Here is a 16,742-nt window from a genome sequence, read left to right as displayed (position 1 = left end):
ATTCCCTCACTGATTCCCTCACTGATTCCCCTCACTGATTCCCCTCATTGATTCCCCTCACTGATTCCCTCACTGATTCCCCTCACTCATTCCCTCACTGATTCCCTCACTGATTCCCCTCACTGATATCCTCACTGATTCCCTCACTGATTCCCCTCACTGATTCCCCTCATTGATTCCCTCACTGATTCCCCTCACTGATTCCCCTCACTGATTCCCCTCATTGATTCCCTCACTGATTCCCCTCACTGATTCCCTCACTGATTCCCTCACTGATTCCCCTCACTGATTCCCTCACTGATTCCCTCACTGATTCCCCTCACTGATTCCCCTCATTGATTCACTCACTGATTCCCCTCACTGATTCCCTCACTGATTCCCCTCACTGATTCCCTTACTGATTCCCTCACTGATTCCCTCACTGATTCCCCTCACTGATCCCCCTCACTGATTCCCTCACTGATTCCCCTCACTGATTCCCCTCACTGATTCCCCTCACTGATTCCCTCACTGATTCCCCTCACTGATTCCCCTCACTGATTCCCTCACTGATTCCCTCACTGATTCCCCTCACTGATTCCCTTACTGATTCCCTCACTGATTCCGTCACTGATTCCCCTCACTGATTCCCTCACTGATTCCCCTCACTGATTCCCTCACTTATTCCCCTCACTGATTCCCCTCACTGATTCCCTCACTTATTCCCCTCACTGATTCCCTCACTGATTCCCCTCACTGATTCCCTTACTGATTTCCCTCACTGATTCTCTCACTGATTCCCCTCACTGATTCCCTCACTGATTCCCTCACTGATTCCCTCACTGATTCCCCTCACTGATTCCCCTCATTGATTCCCTCACTGATTCCCCTCACTGATTCCCCTCACTGATTCCCCTCACTGATTCCCCTCATTGATTCCCCTCACTGATTCCCTCACTGATTCCCCTCACTGATTCCCTCACTGATTCCCTCACTGATTCCCCTCACTGATTCCCTCACTGATTCCCTCACTGATTCCCCTCACTGATTCCCCTCATTGATTCCCTCACTGATTCCCCTCACTGATTCCCCTCACTGATTCCCCTCACTGATTCCCTCACTGATTCCCCTCACTGATTCCCCTCACTGATTCCCCTCACTGATTCCCTCACTGATTCCCCTCACTGATTCCCCTCATTGATTCACTCACTGATTCCCCTCACTGATTCCCTCACTGATTCCCCTCACTGATTCCCTCACTGATTCCCCTCACTGATTCCCCTCATTGATTCCCCTCACTGATTCCCCTCACTGATTCTCTCACTGATTCCCCTCACTGATTCCCCTCACTGACTCCCCTCACTGATTCCCCTCACTGATTCCCCTCACTGATTCCCCTCACTGATTCCCCTCACTGATTCCCTCACTGATTCCCTCACTGATTCCCCTCACTGATTCCCTCACTGATTCCCTCACTGATTCCCTCACTGATTCCCTCACTAATTAAGTATCTGTCTATCTCAGCCTTGAATGTACTTAATGACCCAGCCCCAACAGCATTCTTGGATAAGCAATTCCACAGATTTGTTACCCTCTTGGAGAAGAAATTCCTTCTCATCTGTGTCTTAAATGGATGCCCCCACACGGGGGAACAAGCTCTCAGCATCGACCCTGTCAAGTCTCTTAAAGATCTTGTTTCAATGAGGTCGCCAGTCATTCTTCTAAACTCCAATACGTACAGCCCAACCCCCTCAACCTCTCCTCACAGGACTGTCCCTCCCTACCTGGGATCAGCCGAGTGAGCCTTGTCTGGACCTGCCTCCAGGGCCAGTTGGTCTCTCCTTAGATAAGGGGCCCAAAACTGCTCACAGGATTCCAGCTCGGGTCTGACCTCGTACCTTGTATAGCTTTAGCATAACATTCCTTTTATACATATACTTCATTCCTTTTGAAATAAAGGCCAACATTCCATTTGCCTTCCCTATGACCTGATGAACTTGGTCGCTAGCTTTCTGTGATTCATGGCTGAGGACTCTCAAAGCCCCCTGTTCTGTAGTTTTCTGCATTTAACTAATATGCAGCTCCTCCATACTTCCTGTCAAAGTGCATAACCTCACATTTGCCCACATTATGTTCCCTCTGCCAGGTTTTTGTCCATTCACTTTACCTGACTATATTCCCCTGTTAGACTCTCTGTATCATTCTCACCACTTGCCTTCCCATAACCTTGGCTACAATACATTCACACTCCTCACCCAAGTGATACACATTGTAATAATTGTGGCCCCGGCAATGATCCCTTTGTTAGTTAAAGGTTACCATCCTGGAAATGTCCCTCTTATCCAAATTCTGTTTTCTATTAATTAGCCAATTCTCTGTCCAGATTAATATACTCTGTCCAACACCATTGGCTCTAACCTTAGTAAGTACCCTAATGTGTGGTACCTTATCAAACACGTTCTGAAAATTGAATTACATCCACCGCTTCCTCAACCTCCATTCTACTTGTTACTTCTGCAAATAAGTCATCCACAACAAGCTTTCTTGGACTCTTCATGTGGACGCACTGGTTACAAAGGCCCAACAACGTCTCTTCTTCCTCAGGCAGCTGAGGAAATTTGGCAATATGGCCAACTTTTATAGGTGCGCCATCGAGAGCATCCTGTCTGGATGTATCACTACCTGGTATGGCAACTGTACCATTCAAGATCAGACTGTTACAGAGAGTGGTGAACTCGGCCCGGACAATCACAAAGACCAACCTCCCATCTATAGAATCCATCTACCAGGCCTGGTGTCAAGGAAAGGGCATCAGCATTCTCAAAGATCCATTCCACTCTGGCAATGCTTTTCTACAATCTCTACCATCCGGGAGAAGGTACAGAAGCCTGAACACGTGCACCAGCCGGTTTCAAAACAGTTTCTGCCCTACTGTTAGAATACTGAATGGACTCTCAAACTCTTAACATTCGCCTGTACCTGTGTTTTTGTTTTTGCCACTGTTTACCTATTAGTTACTATCTATGCTACTTAACTCTGTGATCTGCCTGTATTGCTCACAAGACAAAGCTTTTCCCTGTGCCTCGGTACACATGACAATAAATTCAATTCAATTCAATTCCCATAAATTTGTCAGGCATAATTTCCCCTTTGTGAAGTCATGCTGACTTTATTTGATCATATTATGTATTTTTAAATACTTTGCTATTCCATCCTTTACAATAGACCCTAATGTTTCCCTAATAACAGGCATTAAGCTAACTGGCCTAAAGTCAGCAGCTCTTTTTAAATAAAGGTGTTACATTGGTGGTTTTCAAATCCCCTGGGATTGTTTCCATAATCTTTTATTTTTAAAAATCAGATGCTTAGAAGATTACTACCAGTGCATCCACTATCTCTGTAGCTACTTATTTTACTATCCTGGGATGTATCCCATTCAGATCACAACACCTTACTGTTCCTGCATATTAACAATCCTGTGACTCAGACTAGGAAAACACACAGATGTTGCTGCGTTTTGGAATTCTGTAGTCATTCTCCGTTTGGGTAATACTCTGCTTCCCCAAAGTAAAGGATTTCACACTTTATACTGTCTGCCAGATTTTTGCCCATACACTTAAGATTCTATATTTGTCTGCTAAGTCCTTATGTCCCCTTCACAACATAAAAAGACCATAAGAACATATATTCCTACTTAACTTTGTGTCATCTGTAAAGTTAGCTTTGATTCTTTGCTCTCCTCACCCAAGTCATTGATAGAAATTTATAAAATGTTGACACCCCAGCATAGAGCCTGTGGGACTCTACTCACTACATTCTGCTAATCAGAAAAAGGCCCATTTATGCAGTTGCTGTTTGATGTGAATCTCCTGTCCGTACTAATATGATACCCCCTACACAATGAGCTCTTACTCTCTGCAATGACCTTTTAAATATGAGGAGAAAGAGAGGGCTGCAGATGCTGGAGATCAGAGCTGAAAATGTGTTGCTGGAAAAGCGCAGCAGGTCAGGCAGCATCCAAGGAACAGGAGAATCGACATTTCGGTCATAAGCCCTTCTTCAGGAATGAGGAAAGTGTGTCCAGCAGGCTAAGATAAAAGGTAGGGAGGAGGGACTTGGGGGAGGGGCTTTGGAAATGCGATAGGTGGAGGGAGGTCAAGGTGAGGGTGATAGGCCGGAGTGGGGTGGGGGCGGAGAGGTCAGGAAGAAGATTGCAGGTTAGGAAGGTGGTGCTGAGTTCGAGGGATTTGACTGAGACAAGTTGGGGGGAGGGGAAATGAGGAAACTGGAGAAATCTGAGTTCATCCCTTGTGGTTGGAGGGTTCCCAGGCAGAAGATGAGGCGCTCTTCCTCCAACCGTCGTGTTGCCATGGTCTGGCGATGGAGGAGTCCAAGGACCTGCATGTCCTTGGTGGAGTGGGAGGGGGAGTTGAAGTGTTGGGCTATGGGGTGGTTGGGTTGGTTGGTTCGGGTGTCCCAGAGGTGTTCTCTGAAACGTTCCGCAAGTAGGCGGCCTGTCTCCCCAATATAGAGGAGGCCACATCGGGTGCAGCGGATGCAATAGATGATGTGTGTGGAGGTGCAGGTGAATTTGTGGCAGATATGGAAGGATCCCTTGGGGCCTTGGAGGGAAGTAAGGGGGGAGGTGTGGGCACAAGTTTTGCATTTCTTGTGGTTGCAGGGGAAGGTGCTGGGAGTGGAGGTTGGGTTAGTGGGGGGTGTGGACCTGACGAGGGAGTCACGGAGGGAGTGGTCTTTTCGGAACGCTGATGGGGAGGGGAGGGAAATATATCCTTGGTGGTGGGGTCCGTTTGGAGGTGGCGGAAATGACGGCGGATGATACGTTGTACATGGAGGTTGGTGGGGTGGTAGGTGAGGACCAGTGGGGTTCTGTCCTGGTGGCGGTTGGAGGGGCGGGGCTCAAGGGCGGAGGAGCGGGAAGTGGAAGAGATGTGGTGGAGGGCACCGTCGACTATGTCTGGCGGGAAATTGCGGTCCTTGAAGAAGGAGGCCATCTGGGTTGTACGGTTTTGGAACTGGTCCTCCTGGGAGCAGATGCGGCGGAGACGAAGGAATTGGGAGAATGGGATGGCGTTTTTACAGGCGGCAGGGTGGGAGGAGGTGTAGTCTAGGTAGCTGTGGGAGTCGGTCGGTTTATAGTAAATGTCCGTGTCGATTCCGTCACCTGAGATAGAAATGGAAAGGTCTAGGAAGGGGAGGGAGGAGTCTGAGACGGTCCAGGTGAATTTGAGGTCGGGGTGGAAAGTGTTGGTAAAGTGGATGAACTGTTCAACCTCCTTGTGGGAGCACGAGGCAGCGCCGATACAGTCATCGATGTAGCGGGGGAAAAGGGGGGGGTGGGGCCAGTGTAGCTGCGGAAGATGGACTGTTCCACATATCCTACGAAGAGGCAGGCATAGCTGGGGCCCATATGGGTGCCCATGGCTACTCCTTTTGTTTGGAGGAAGTGGGAGGATTGGAAAGAGAAGTTGTTCAGGGTGAGGACCAGTTCAGTCAGTCGAAGGAGGGTGTCAGTGGAAGGGTACTGGTTGGTACGGCGGGAAAGGAAGAAGCGGAGGGCTTTAAGTCCTTCGTGATGGGGGATCGAGGTGTACAGGGATTGGATGTCCATGGTGAAGATAAGGCGTTGGAGACTGGGGCAGCGAAAATCATGGAGGAGGTGGAGGGCATGGGTGGAGTCCCGAACGTAGGTGGGGAGTTCTTGGACTAAGGGGGACAGGACGGTGTCAAGGTATGCGGAGATGAGTTCGGTGGGGCAGGAGCAGGCTGAGACAATGGGTCGGCCGGGGCAGTCAGGTTTGTGGATTTTGGGCAGGAGGTAGAAGCGGGCGGTGCAGGGTAGTGGGACTATGAGGTTGGAGGCGGTGGATGGGAGGTCCCCTGAGGTGATGAGGTTATGGATGGTCTGGGAGATGATGGTTTGGTGGTGGGGGGGTGGGGTCATGGTCAAGGGGACGGTAGGAGGAGGTATCTGCGAGCTGGCGTTTGGCCTCAGCGGTGTAAAGGTCGGTGCGCCAAACTACTACCGCGCCTCCCTTGTCTGCTGGTTTGATGGTGAGGTTGGGGTTGGAACGGAGGGAGTGGAGGGCTGCACGTTCCGAGGGTGAGAGGTTGGAGTGGGTGAGAGGGGTGGACAGGTTGACGCGGTTAATGTTCCGCGCCTATTTTTTCAACCAGGATTCCCGCCCACCCTCTGACGACCCCTTCTCCTGCCTCCAACACACCCCATCACCTGGACACCCCGTGCTGGCCTCTTACCCGCCCCTCGATCTCTTCATAGCCAACTGCCGCCGCGACATTAACCGCGTCAACCTCTCCACCCCTCTCACCCACTCCAACCTCTCACCCTCGGAACGTGCAGCCCTCCACTCCCTCCGTTCTAACCCCAACCTCACTATCAAACCAGCAGACAAGGGAGGTGCGGTAGTAGTTTGGCGCACCGACCTTTACACCGCTGAGGCTAAATGCCAGCTCACGGACACCTCCTCCTACTGCCCCCTTGACCATGACCCCACCCCCCACCACCAAACCATCATCTCCCAGACCATCCATAACCTCATCACCTCAGGGCATCTCCCATCCACCGCCTCCAACCTCATAGTCCCACAACCCCGCACCTCCCGCTTCTACCTCCTGCCCAAAATCCACAAACCTGACTGCACCGGCCGACCCATTGTCTCTGCCTGCTCCTGCCCCATCGAACTCATCTCCGCATACCTCGATACGGTCCTGTCCCCCTTAGTCCAAGAACTCCCCACCTACGTTCGGGACACCACCCACGCCCTCCACCTCCTCCATGATTTTTGCTTCCACAGTCCCCAACGCCTTATCTTCACCATGGACATCCAATCCCTATATACCTCCATCCCCCATCACGAAGGACTTAAAGCCCTCCGCTTCTTCCTTTCCCGCCGTACCGACCAGTACCCTTCCACAGACACCCTCCTTCGACTGACTGAACTGGTCCTCACCCTGAACAACTTCTCTTTCCAATCCTCCCACTTCCTCCAAACCAAAGAAGTAGCCATGGGCACCCGCATGGGCCCCAGCTATGCCTGCCTCTTCGTAGGGTATGTGGAACAATCCATCTTCCGCAGCTACACTGGCACCACCCCCCACCTTTTCCTCCGCTACATCGATGACTGTATCGGCGCTGCCTCGTACTCCCACGAGGAGGTTGAACAGTTCATCCACTTTACCAACACCTTCCACCCCGACCTCAAATTTACCTGGACCGTCTCAGACTCCTCCCTCCCCTTCCTAGATCTTTCCATTTCTATCTCAGGTGACCGAATCAACACAGACATCTACTATAAACCGACCGACTCCCACAGCTACCTAGACTACACTTCCTCCCACCCTGCCGCCTGTAAAAACGCCATCCCATTCTCCCAATTCCTTCGTCTCCGCCGCATCTGCTCCCAGGAGGACCAGTTCCAAAACCGTACAACCCAGATGGCCTCCTTCTTCAAGGACCGCAATTTCCCGCCAGACATAGTCGACGATGCCCTCCACCGCATCTCTTCCACTTCCCGCTCCTCCGCCCTTGAGCCCCGCCCCTCCAACCGCCACCAGGACAGAACCCCACTGGTCCTCACCTACCACCCCACCAATCTCCATGTACAGCGCATCATCCGCCGTCATTTCCGCCACCTCCAAACAGACCCTTCCACCAAGGATATATTTCCCTCCCCTCCCCTATCAGCGTTCCAAAAAGACCACTCCCTCCGTGACTCCCTCGTCAGGCCCACACACCCCACCAACCCAACCTCCACTCCCGGCACCTTCCCCTGCAACCACAAGAAATGCAAAACTTGCGCCCACACCTCCCCCCCTCACTTCCCTCCAAGGCCCCAAGGAATCCTTCCATATCCATCACAAATTCACCTGCACCTCCACACACATCATTTATTGCCTCCGCTGCACCCGATGTGGCCTCCTCTATATTGGGGAGACTGGCCGCCTACTTGCGGAACGTTTCAGAGAACACCTCTGGGACACCCGGACCAACCAACTCAACCACCCCGTAGCCCAACACTTCAACTCCCCCTCCCACTCCACCAAGGACATGCAGGTCCTTGGACTCCTCCATCGCCAGGCCATGGCAACACGACGGTTGGAGGAAGAGCGCCTCATCTTCTGCCTGGGAACCCTCCAACCACAAGGGATGAACTCAGATTTCTCCAGTTTCCTCATTTCCCCTCCCCCCACCTTGTCTCAGACAAATCCATCGAACTCAGCACCGCCTTCCTAACCTGCAATCTTCTTCCTGACCTCTCTGCCGCCACCCCACTCCGGCCTATCAACCTCACCTTGACCTCCCTCCACCTATCACATTTCCAACGCCTCTCCCCCAAGTCCCTCCTCCTTACCTTTTATCTTAGCCTGCTGGACACACTTTCCTCATTCCTGAAGAAGGGCTTATGACCGAAACGTCGATTCTCCTGCTCCTTGGATGCTGCCTGACCTGCTGCGCTTTTCCAGCAACACATTTTCAGCTCATTTAAATATGACCTTATCAAATGCCTTCTCAAAGTCCAAGCAGATCTCCAGGATCCTCCTCATCCATTGTTTGTTTTTCTCCTTCAAAGAAACAGCAAGGTTTTGATTAAACAGGATTTCCCAATGACAAACCAACACTGACTTTTCCTAATTACATAGAGACAGCCTGAAAGCCCAGCTATAACCTCCTGAATAATTGATTCTAACTTTTCGACTCTGACTCTCCAGCATCTGCAGTCCTCACTTTCTCCGGACACTTTCCTCACAACTGACATCAAACTGACTGGCCTGGAGATTCCTGATTCCGACCTCCCTTCCTTCCTGAAAGAAAAGTCTTAAATAAATAAATTTGTTACTTTCCAGTCTCTAGGAACCTTTCCAGAATCTAATAAACTTTGGAAAGTTAACACCAGCTCTTCTATTACATCATTCGCTACTTCTCTGACACCTTGAGATAAAGGTCATTAGACCCTGGAGATTTATCCACCCCCAGCTCCATTCATTTGTCCAGTAGCACTTCCCTGATGATTATACTTTCACCAAGTTTCTCGTTCCCTCTCATCTCCTGATTACAGCTATTCCTGATTTTCTTTTGTACTTTGTAGAGCGAAGGTGAAAGCAAACGATTTGGTCATTTCATCCACTGTCTCCTTATCTATCATTATCTCACCAATCTCACCATCTGGAGGACCAATATCCCCTTTACTAAATCTTTTCCTTTTTTAGATGCCTTTACTAACTCTTGTGAGTTTCCTCTCATTGTCTAACTTTCTTTTGTTCATGGGACACCAGGGTTGCTGGCTGGGCCCAGCATTTATTGCCGTCCCTAGTTGCCCCTCAAGAAGATGAGGGTGAGCTGCCTTCCTGAACCGCTGCAGTCCATGTACTGTAGATTGACCCACAATGCCATTAGGGAGGGAATTCCAGCATTTATTTTGACCCAGAAATAGTGAAAGAACAGTGGTGTATTTCCAAATCAGGATGGTGAGGGGCTTGGAGGGGAACTTGAAGATGGTAGTGCTCCCATGTATCCGCTGTCCTTGTCCTTCTAGATGGAAGTGGTTGCCGGTTTGAAGTTGCTGTCTACAGAGACTTTCCATATCTATCGTGCAAGCAAAGTGCAGATCCTCCCTGTCACCAGGCGCCAACGCACTCAGGGAGTTAATGCAATCTGACTATCCTATTCAGTGTGGAATTGCATGGAATTAGAAATTCATCATTTCTTCACTGAACTGTTGCTAATCAAATTGTTTAAGCCTCGCCCTTTCCTGCAGCAGTGTGTATTTTTGCTGATTAAGGTGAGTTTGTTCAGTTACCATCACCTTCCTGCTCTGTCCATGTGAAACTGAGCATCAATGACTATGATGAATGGAGACAGTGAGTAGACAACAGCTGGACCCAGGACCTGAGCTCAGCATCAACCCGCGAGGATCTGACATTGTGGCAGCATTGACAAATGGGGGGGGGGGGGGAACTGGGGAAGTGGTGTAGGAACATTACTGTTTCAGAATCTTACAGCACCCCTTGTGCTAACTCTACCAGGGTTTCCCAATTAGCTCCACTGCTTCACCCTACCCCCATTTCCCGGGGTGGTGAGGGGTGTGGTGAGGGAGGGGGGGGAGGGCGGAGGTTTCCCTTTCAAGAGTTTCTCTAATTCCCTTCAGAAAGTCCCTGTTGAATCTGATTCCTCTGCCCTTTTGCAAACATTTTTAAGATTACAACAACTCACCACTTCAAACATATTCTCTTTGCTGCCCCCTTGGGCTCAGATGCTAATAATCTGAAGCCATTTTCTCTCGTTATTAACCCTCCTTCCCCTGAAAGCAATTGCTGCCTCTTGGCTCAATCAAAACACCCAAAATGTTTACTCAGTTTCCACTGAGTCTCCTGTGCCCTGACAGGTATAATTCCAGTTTCTCCAGGGAAGTGAAACTCCTCAACATGGGAACATGCAGGAAGGTCACCTCTCTGACCAGGATTTGTCTTGCACGGTGTTAGTCCGTGGTTCAAAATAACATAAACGCTTTTTAACTCTCAGGGTCACTGGGGGAGGGGGTAATCAGAGCTCCCGAAAGAAGTAAATCTTAATTTAGATCTTCATTCTGCTTTTCCAAAATAGGCAGTTTTCTTATTAACTTGGTCTAATGGTAACATTAATTTCAATTTTTGGAACCCAACTTCGCTATGAGAAAGGATTCCCACTTATTTCCAAATTTTCTTTCTGAAGCACCTTGGAAAGTTTTACACTGTTGAAGGTGTCACAAATCACGAGGTTCTTTAGGGCACAAGCTTACACCAGATGCATAGCTCAAAACCACACTGTTTAGTCCAAACAGACCAGGCTGATGTTTATACTGGACTTGACCTTCCTTCCATCTCTTATCATTTTCACCGTTTGTCATGACTCTGTGTTCTCCTCTCCCTCATCTGCTTGCTGTCCCTCAAACACAGCTGACCTGGTTGGTTCCACCACTCCCTGTCCTACCCTCTCACCACACTCTGGGTAAGGAGGTTTCTCCTATTGGATTTTATTTGATGGACTCGTGCCCTGTCCTTGCCCACAAAGAGAAACATTCTTTTCGAATCCACTTGATCAACACATTTCAGAGTCTTCAAGAATCTTCTATTCTCAAAACATCTGTGGCCTGGGGTTGATAATCTCAGAATTAAAAGTAGTTGGAGGGAGGGAGAGGTGGTGGGGGGGGGGGTGGGGGTGGTGACAGAGGAGAAGAATCATTCACAATGATTGGGAGTGATCAGGTAGGAATCACAATATGTCAAAGACAGAGAAGAACTCGCAATCACATAGCGCTGATGGACTATGTTTCAGACACATATCTCTGTTGTAAGGTAGGAAATGGTAGGTTGTAAGGTTGTAAGGTTGTAAGGTAAGAAATGTGGCAGCCCAATATCTCACAGTAACTTCCCACAGACAGCAATGTGAGAATGGCCAGTGAGTTCCCCTATTTTAGCCAGTCTACAACTCGATCAGGGTCAATCCTTTGCTCTCGAAGACTAACAAGTTTCAAGCAGCCCAAAGAGCATCTTTCACTGAGTTAATGTTCCTCCAGGAGCAGTCGATGTTTGTCTCAGTGTGTGTCCCCCATAAAGCACAGAGTCCCCCATCACAGAGCCGCTCACAATGAACTTCAACACAAACCACGGCATCTTCCTCCAGCCTTCCATTCCAAAGGCCGATTCCAGAAGGAGATGTGAGACAGTCTCTACCCCGCCCCACCTCGCCCCCCCCCCCCCCCCACCTCGCCCCCCCCCCCCCAACCCCCCACCCCCCCCCCTGCCGCATCGAGGGCAGTCTGTGGTGGCACAGACTGTCTGGGCATACAGGAAGGATGTCACAGACAGGGCCCTTCTCACCATCAGCCAAGCGATGGCTTGGTGCTTGATGGAAAGTTCTGGTGGTAAGGCATTCTGCCAAATGACTTTGATGGTTACCCAAGGAACCATGTGTCAGGATCCACCCTCTCCTTTTCACTCGGGCTCAGAGACACTACGTGCTGACCACTTCCTGATGGACTGATGGTCAAAGGGGTTTCTTCCATGAAGAACAGCTGGTACAAAACAGTCCAACTACTCCAAGGGTTCTGCAGCAGTAAGGCCAGGCCCATCCTTCCCAACCCCAGGGACAGGCAGAACCTTAGGACATAGTGACACTTGGTGTTTGCATACCGAGGGTCTACACACAGCTTGATGCAGCCATTTACAAAGGCAGCCATCAGGATGAGGGCGGAATTCCCACTCTTACCCAGCGTTTTGTACGTGGTGTCCCTGCAGACCCGGTCCATTGTAGACCTCCAGGTAAAGTGGAAGGTAGTCAGGTGACAGTGACAGCACAGGCTCAGGAAATGGCCAGACCCACGCCATGTACAAGGACAGCACAGGCTCAGGGAATGGACAGACCCACGCCATGTACAAGGACAGCACAGGCTCAGGGAATGGCCAGACCCACGCCATGTACAGGGACAGCACAGGCTCAGGGAATGGACAGACCCACGCCATGTACAAGGACAGCACAGGCTCAGGGAATGGCCAGACCCACGCCATGTACAAGGACAGCACAGGCTCAGGGAATGGACAGACCCACGCCATGTACAAGGACAGCACAGGCTCAGGGAATGGCCAGACCCACGCCATGTACAAGGACAGCACAGGCTCAGGGAATGGACAGACCCACGCCATGTACAAGGACAGCACAGGCTCAGGGAATGGCCAGACCCACGCCATGTACAGGGACAGAACAGGCTCAGGGAATGGCCAGACCCACGCCATGTACAAGGACAGCACAGGCTCAGGGAATGGACAGACCCACGCCATGTACAAGGACAGCACAGGCTCAGGGAATGGACAGACCCACGCCATGTACAAGGACAGCACAGGCTCAGGGAATGGCCAGACCCACGCCATGTACAAGGACAGAACAGGCTCAGGGAATGGACAGACCCACGCCATGTACAAGGACAGCACAGGCTCAGGGAATGGCCAGACCCACGCCATGTACAGGGACAGCACAGGCTCAGGGAATGGCCAGACCCACGCCATGTACACTGATAGCACAGGCTCAGGGAATGGCCAGACCCATGCCATGTACAGGGACAGCACAGGCTCAGGGAATGGCCAGACCCACGCCATGTACAGGGACAGCACAGGCTCAGGGAATGGCCAGACCCACGCCATGTACAGGGACAGCACAGGCTCAGGGAATGGCCAGACCCACGCCATGTACAGGGACAGCACAGGCTCAGGGAATGGACAGACCCACACCATGTACAGTGATAGCACAGGCTCAGGGAATGGACAGACCCACGCCATGTACAGGGACAGCACAGGCTCAGGGAGTGGCCAGATCCACGCCATGTACAGTGATAGCACAGGCTCAGGGAGTGGCCAGACCCACACCATGTACAGTGATAGCACAGGCTCAGGGAATGGACAGACCCACGCCATGTACAGGGACAGCACAGGCTCAGGGAATGGACAGACCCACGCCATGTACAGGGACAGCACAGGCTCAGGGAGTGGCCAGATCCACGCCATGTACAGTGATAGCACAGGCTCAGGGAATGGCCAGACCCACGCCATGTACAGGGACAGCACCGGCTCAGGGAATGGCCAGATCCACGCCAAGTACAGTGATAGCACAGGCTCAGGGAATGGCCAGACCCACGCCATGTACAGGGACAGCACCGGCTCAGGGAATGGCCAGACCCACGCCATGTACAGTGATAGCACAGGCTCAGGGAATGGCCAGACCCGCTCCATTTCAGGGCCGGTGAGAGTTCCTCACACCCAATGACCAGGTCTTTATGGCAATGCAGAGGCAGCAGTGCTCCCAAAAGCCCCAGTTTCTGCCTCACCTTAGCAATGCACTCCTCCCACGGTTTGGTGTTTGCCCCGGCCTCTCCGAACCCATATTCCTAGCACCTTCAGGTAATCTGTCCCTGATAGTGAAGGGGATAAAGAATCGATTGGCCCATGGCCCCCTCCCCAACCCCAGCCAAAAGATACCAACCGTGTCAGTGCAGGGGGTGGGGGTGAGGACGTGCTGCAGTCAGTTAAGACCAGACTCACTGTGACAGGGATTGCTATTGTGTCGTAATTGGCTGCTCCATCTCCGGAACTCAGCTCTGTTCATTTTTCAATGTTTTTTTGAGGTTGATGCTATGTCACATTCAATCCGCTCTCGTCCGCTGCTGGACAAAAGGGAGCTGCCAGTGAAGATTAAGGAGGAATTCCTGCCCAAAATCCAGTTTATTCAGGTCATCATTTCTGCAGTCTGCGGAATCACAATGTTTGAGATGATTAAACATTAACAATGAATGGGACAGCGCTGTTCTGTCTCTGGGACTAGAATGTGAGAGAGCACATTGTCTGGATAAGCACAGCGTGTAACTTATTAGAGAAATCTGCAAAGTAGTTTCTGAACTTTAAACAAAGAACATTCGGAACCCTTTCCAAATCTTTCATTTATTCTCCAGTTTTCACCTTTGTGAGGTTCAGAGGGTCGTTTCCCCTGCTCAGGGCAAAGGGTCAGTCCCACTCTGGGGGTGTGAGTACCCAGTGTAGGCTGACAGTGCCAGGGGCAGTGCTGAGGGAAGGTTACACAGCTGGAGGTGTCATCTCTCAGATGAAACATTGCCTCACGGCCTGATCTGCCCCTTTGGGTGGAAATATAAAATCCTGTGGCAATATTCTGCAGAATGAGCGAGACGGGTTCTCCACAGTGTCACAGTCAATGGCTATCCTTCACTCAACATCACAGCTTCAAAAGTCAAAAACGAAAAGCACAGCTGGTCAGGCAGCATCCGAGGAGCAGGAGAGTCAACATTCTGGGCATTAGCCCTTCACCAGGAATGTCAGAACTTGATCGAATGCAGCCCTGATGTCAACGGCTGTCCCTCTCCCCTCCCCCCTGAAAGTCAGCCCTTTTGTCCGTGTTTGAGCCAAGGCTGTAATGAGGTCAGGAGCTGAGTGACCCTGGGGGAACCCAAACTGGGCCTCACTGAGCAGGTTATTGCTGAGCAGGTGCTGCTTGATAGCTCTGTTACTGACACCGTCCATCACTTTACTGAGGATCGAGAGGAGACTGATTGGGCACTAAATGGCTGGGTTGGATTTGTCCTGTTTTTCATGTACAGAACCTGGGCAATTTTCCATCTGGCCAGTGCTGTAGCCGTTCTGGAACTCGGCGAAGGGAGTGGCAGGTTCTGGAGCACAAGTCTTCAGTACTATTGCTGGAGTGTTGTCAGGGCCCATAGCCTTTGCAGTATGCAGTGTCTCCAACGGTTTCTTCATATCACGTGGAGTGAGTCAAATTGGCTGAAGACTGGTATCTGTAACACTGGGGACCAGTGGAGGGAGGCCAAGACGGATCATCCAATCAGCACTTCCAGCTGAAGATTGCAGCAAAAGCTTCAGCCTTATCTTTTGCACTGTTGTGCTGGACTCTTCCATCATTGAGGAGGGGGAGATTTGTGGAGCCGCCTCCTCCTCCAGTGAGTTGTTTAATCGTCCACCACCAGTCGCACCTGGATGTGGCAGGACTCAAGAAGTTCAATCTGATCCAGTGGCTGTGGGATCGCTCCGTTCTGTATATCGCTTGCTGCTTATGCTGTTTGACATGCAAATAGTCCTGTTTGGAGACATCTCATTTTTAGGTATGCCCGGGCTGCTCCTGGCATGCCCTCCTGCACTCTCCATTGAACCAGGGTTGATCCCCTGGCTTGATGGTAATGTTTGAGTGGGGGATATGCCGGGCCGTGAGGTTACAGATTGTGCTGGAGTACAATTCTGCTGCTGTTGATGGCCCACAGCGCCTCATGGGTGCTTGAGTTGCTCGATCTGTTCGAATTCTGTCCCATTTAGCATGGTGATAGTGCCACCCAAAACAATGGAGGTTATTCTCAATGTGAAGGCTGGACTTTGTCTCTGTAAGGACTGTATGGTGGTCACTCTTTGCAATACTGTCATGGACAGATACATCTGCAGCCATCAGATTAGTAAGGATGACGTCAAACATGTTCTTCCCTCTTGTTAACTTCCTCACTGCCTGCTGCAGACCCAGTCCAACAGTTATGTCCTTTAAGACCCGACCAGCTCGATCAATAATGCTGCTCCCAGCCAGTCTTGGTGGTGGACGTTAAAATCCCCCACTCAGAGTACATTTTGTGCCCTTGCCAACCTCCGTACTTTCTTCAAGTGTTGCTCAACATGGAGGAGAACTGATTCATCAGGAAAGGGAGGAGGGTACGTGGATTCTTAACTACAGTTTTTTTTATTGAGTTCAAATTTACCATCTGCAATGGCACAGAACATGAGCTGAGTTTCTGGATTAACAGTCTCGCAATAATAACACTAGGTCATTGCCTCCTCTATACATTAATAGCTTACAGCAGAGGGTATGTCTCTGGTAGCATATCAGGTTTAGGTGACTCTGGATAAGATGGAGTTTGCAACCTTCACAGGTATTTGAATCATGCTGTGCATTATTCATGCTGTGACACACCACCAAAGAAAGAGGAATTTGAAGTCTGGTCTCTTGGCTTAGAGATAGGGACAATACCACTGTGCCACACAAACTCCCTGAAGCTTTCGGCAGCAGTTGGGAATCAAACCCAACATTGAGCTTAAATCCACCACCGTCTGCCACACCACATTAACGTGACCTTTGTACCCTTAGATCCCATGGTCTGATACAGAGATGATGTCCCGAGTATATCTGACAG

At 50.6% G+C, this 16,742-nt stretch overlaps 1 long non-coding RNA gene across 1 annotated transcript in view; it reads right to left on the bottom strand.

Annotated features, from left to right (window-relative positions):
- The window catches only part of LOC122540805 (uncharacterized), a 59,812-nt gene extending 45,629 nt beyond the window's left edge, over window positions 1-14,183 (bottom strand). Inside the window, exon 1 of the long non-coding RNA XR_006309417.2 lies at window positions 14,089-14,183. This is a non-coding gene — a long non-coding RNA (uncharacterized LOC122540805). The remainder of the gene's footprint in view (window positions 1-14,088) is intronic.
- Window positions 14,184-16,742: the final 2,559 nt, after the last annotated feature.

The sequence above is a fragment of the Chiloscyllium plagiosum genome, unplaced genomic scaffold (genome assembly GCF_037043375.1).
Source record: "Chiloscyllium plagiosum isolate Xiang-an unplaced genomic scaffold, Cpla_swu_hap1 HiC_scaffold_39, whole genome shotgun sequence".
Classification (NCBI taxonomy): domain Eukaryota; kingdom Metazoa; phylum Chordata; class Chondrichthyes; order Orectolobiformes; family Hemiscylliidae; genus Chiloscyllium; species Chiloscyllium plagiosum.
This window is presented reverse-complemented; position numbering and strand designations above follow the sequence as displayed.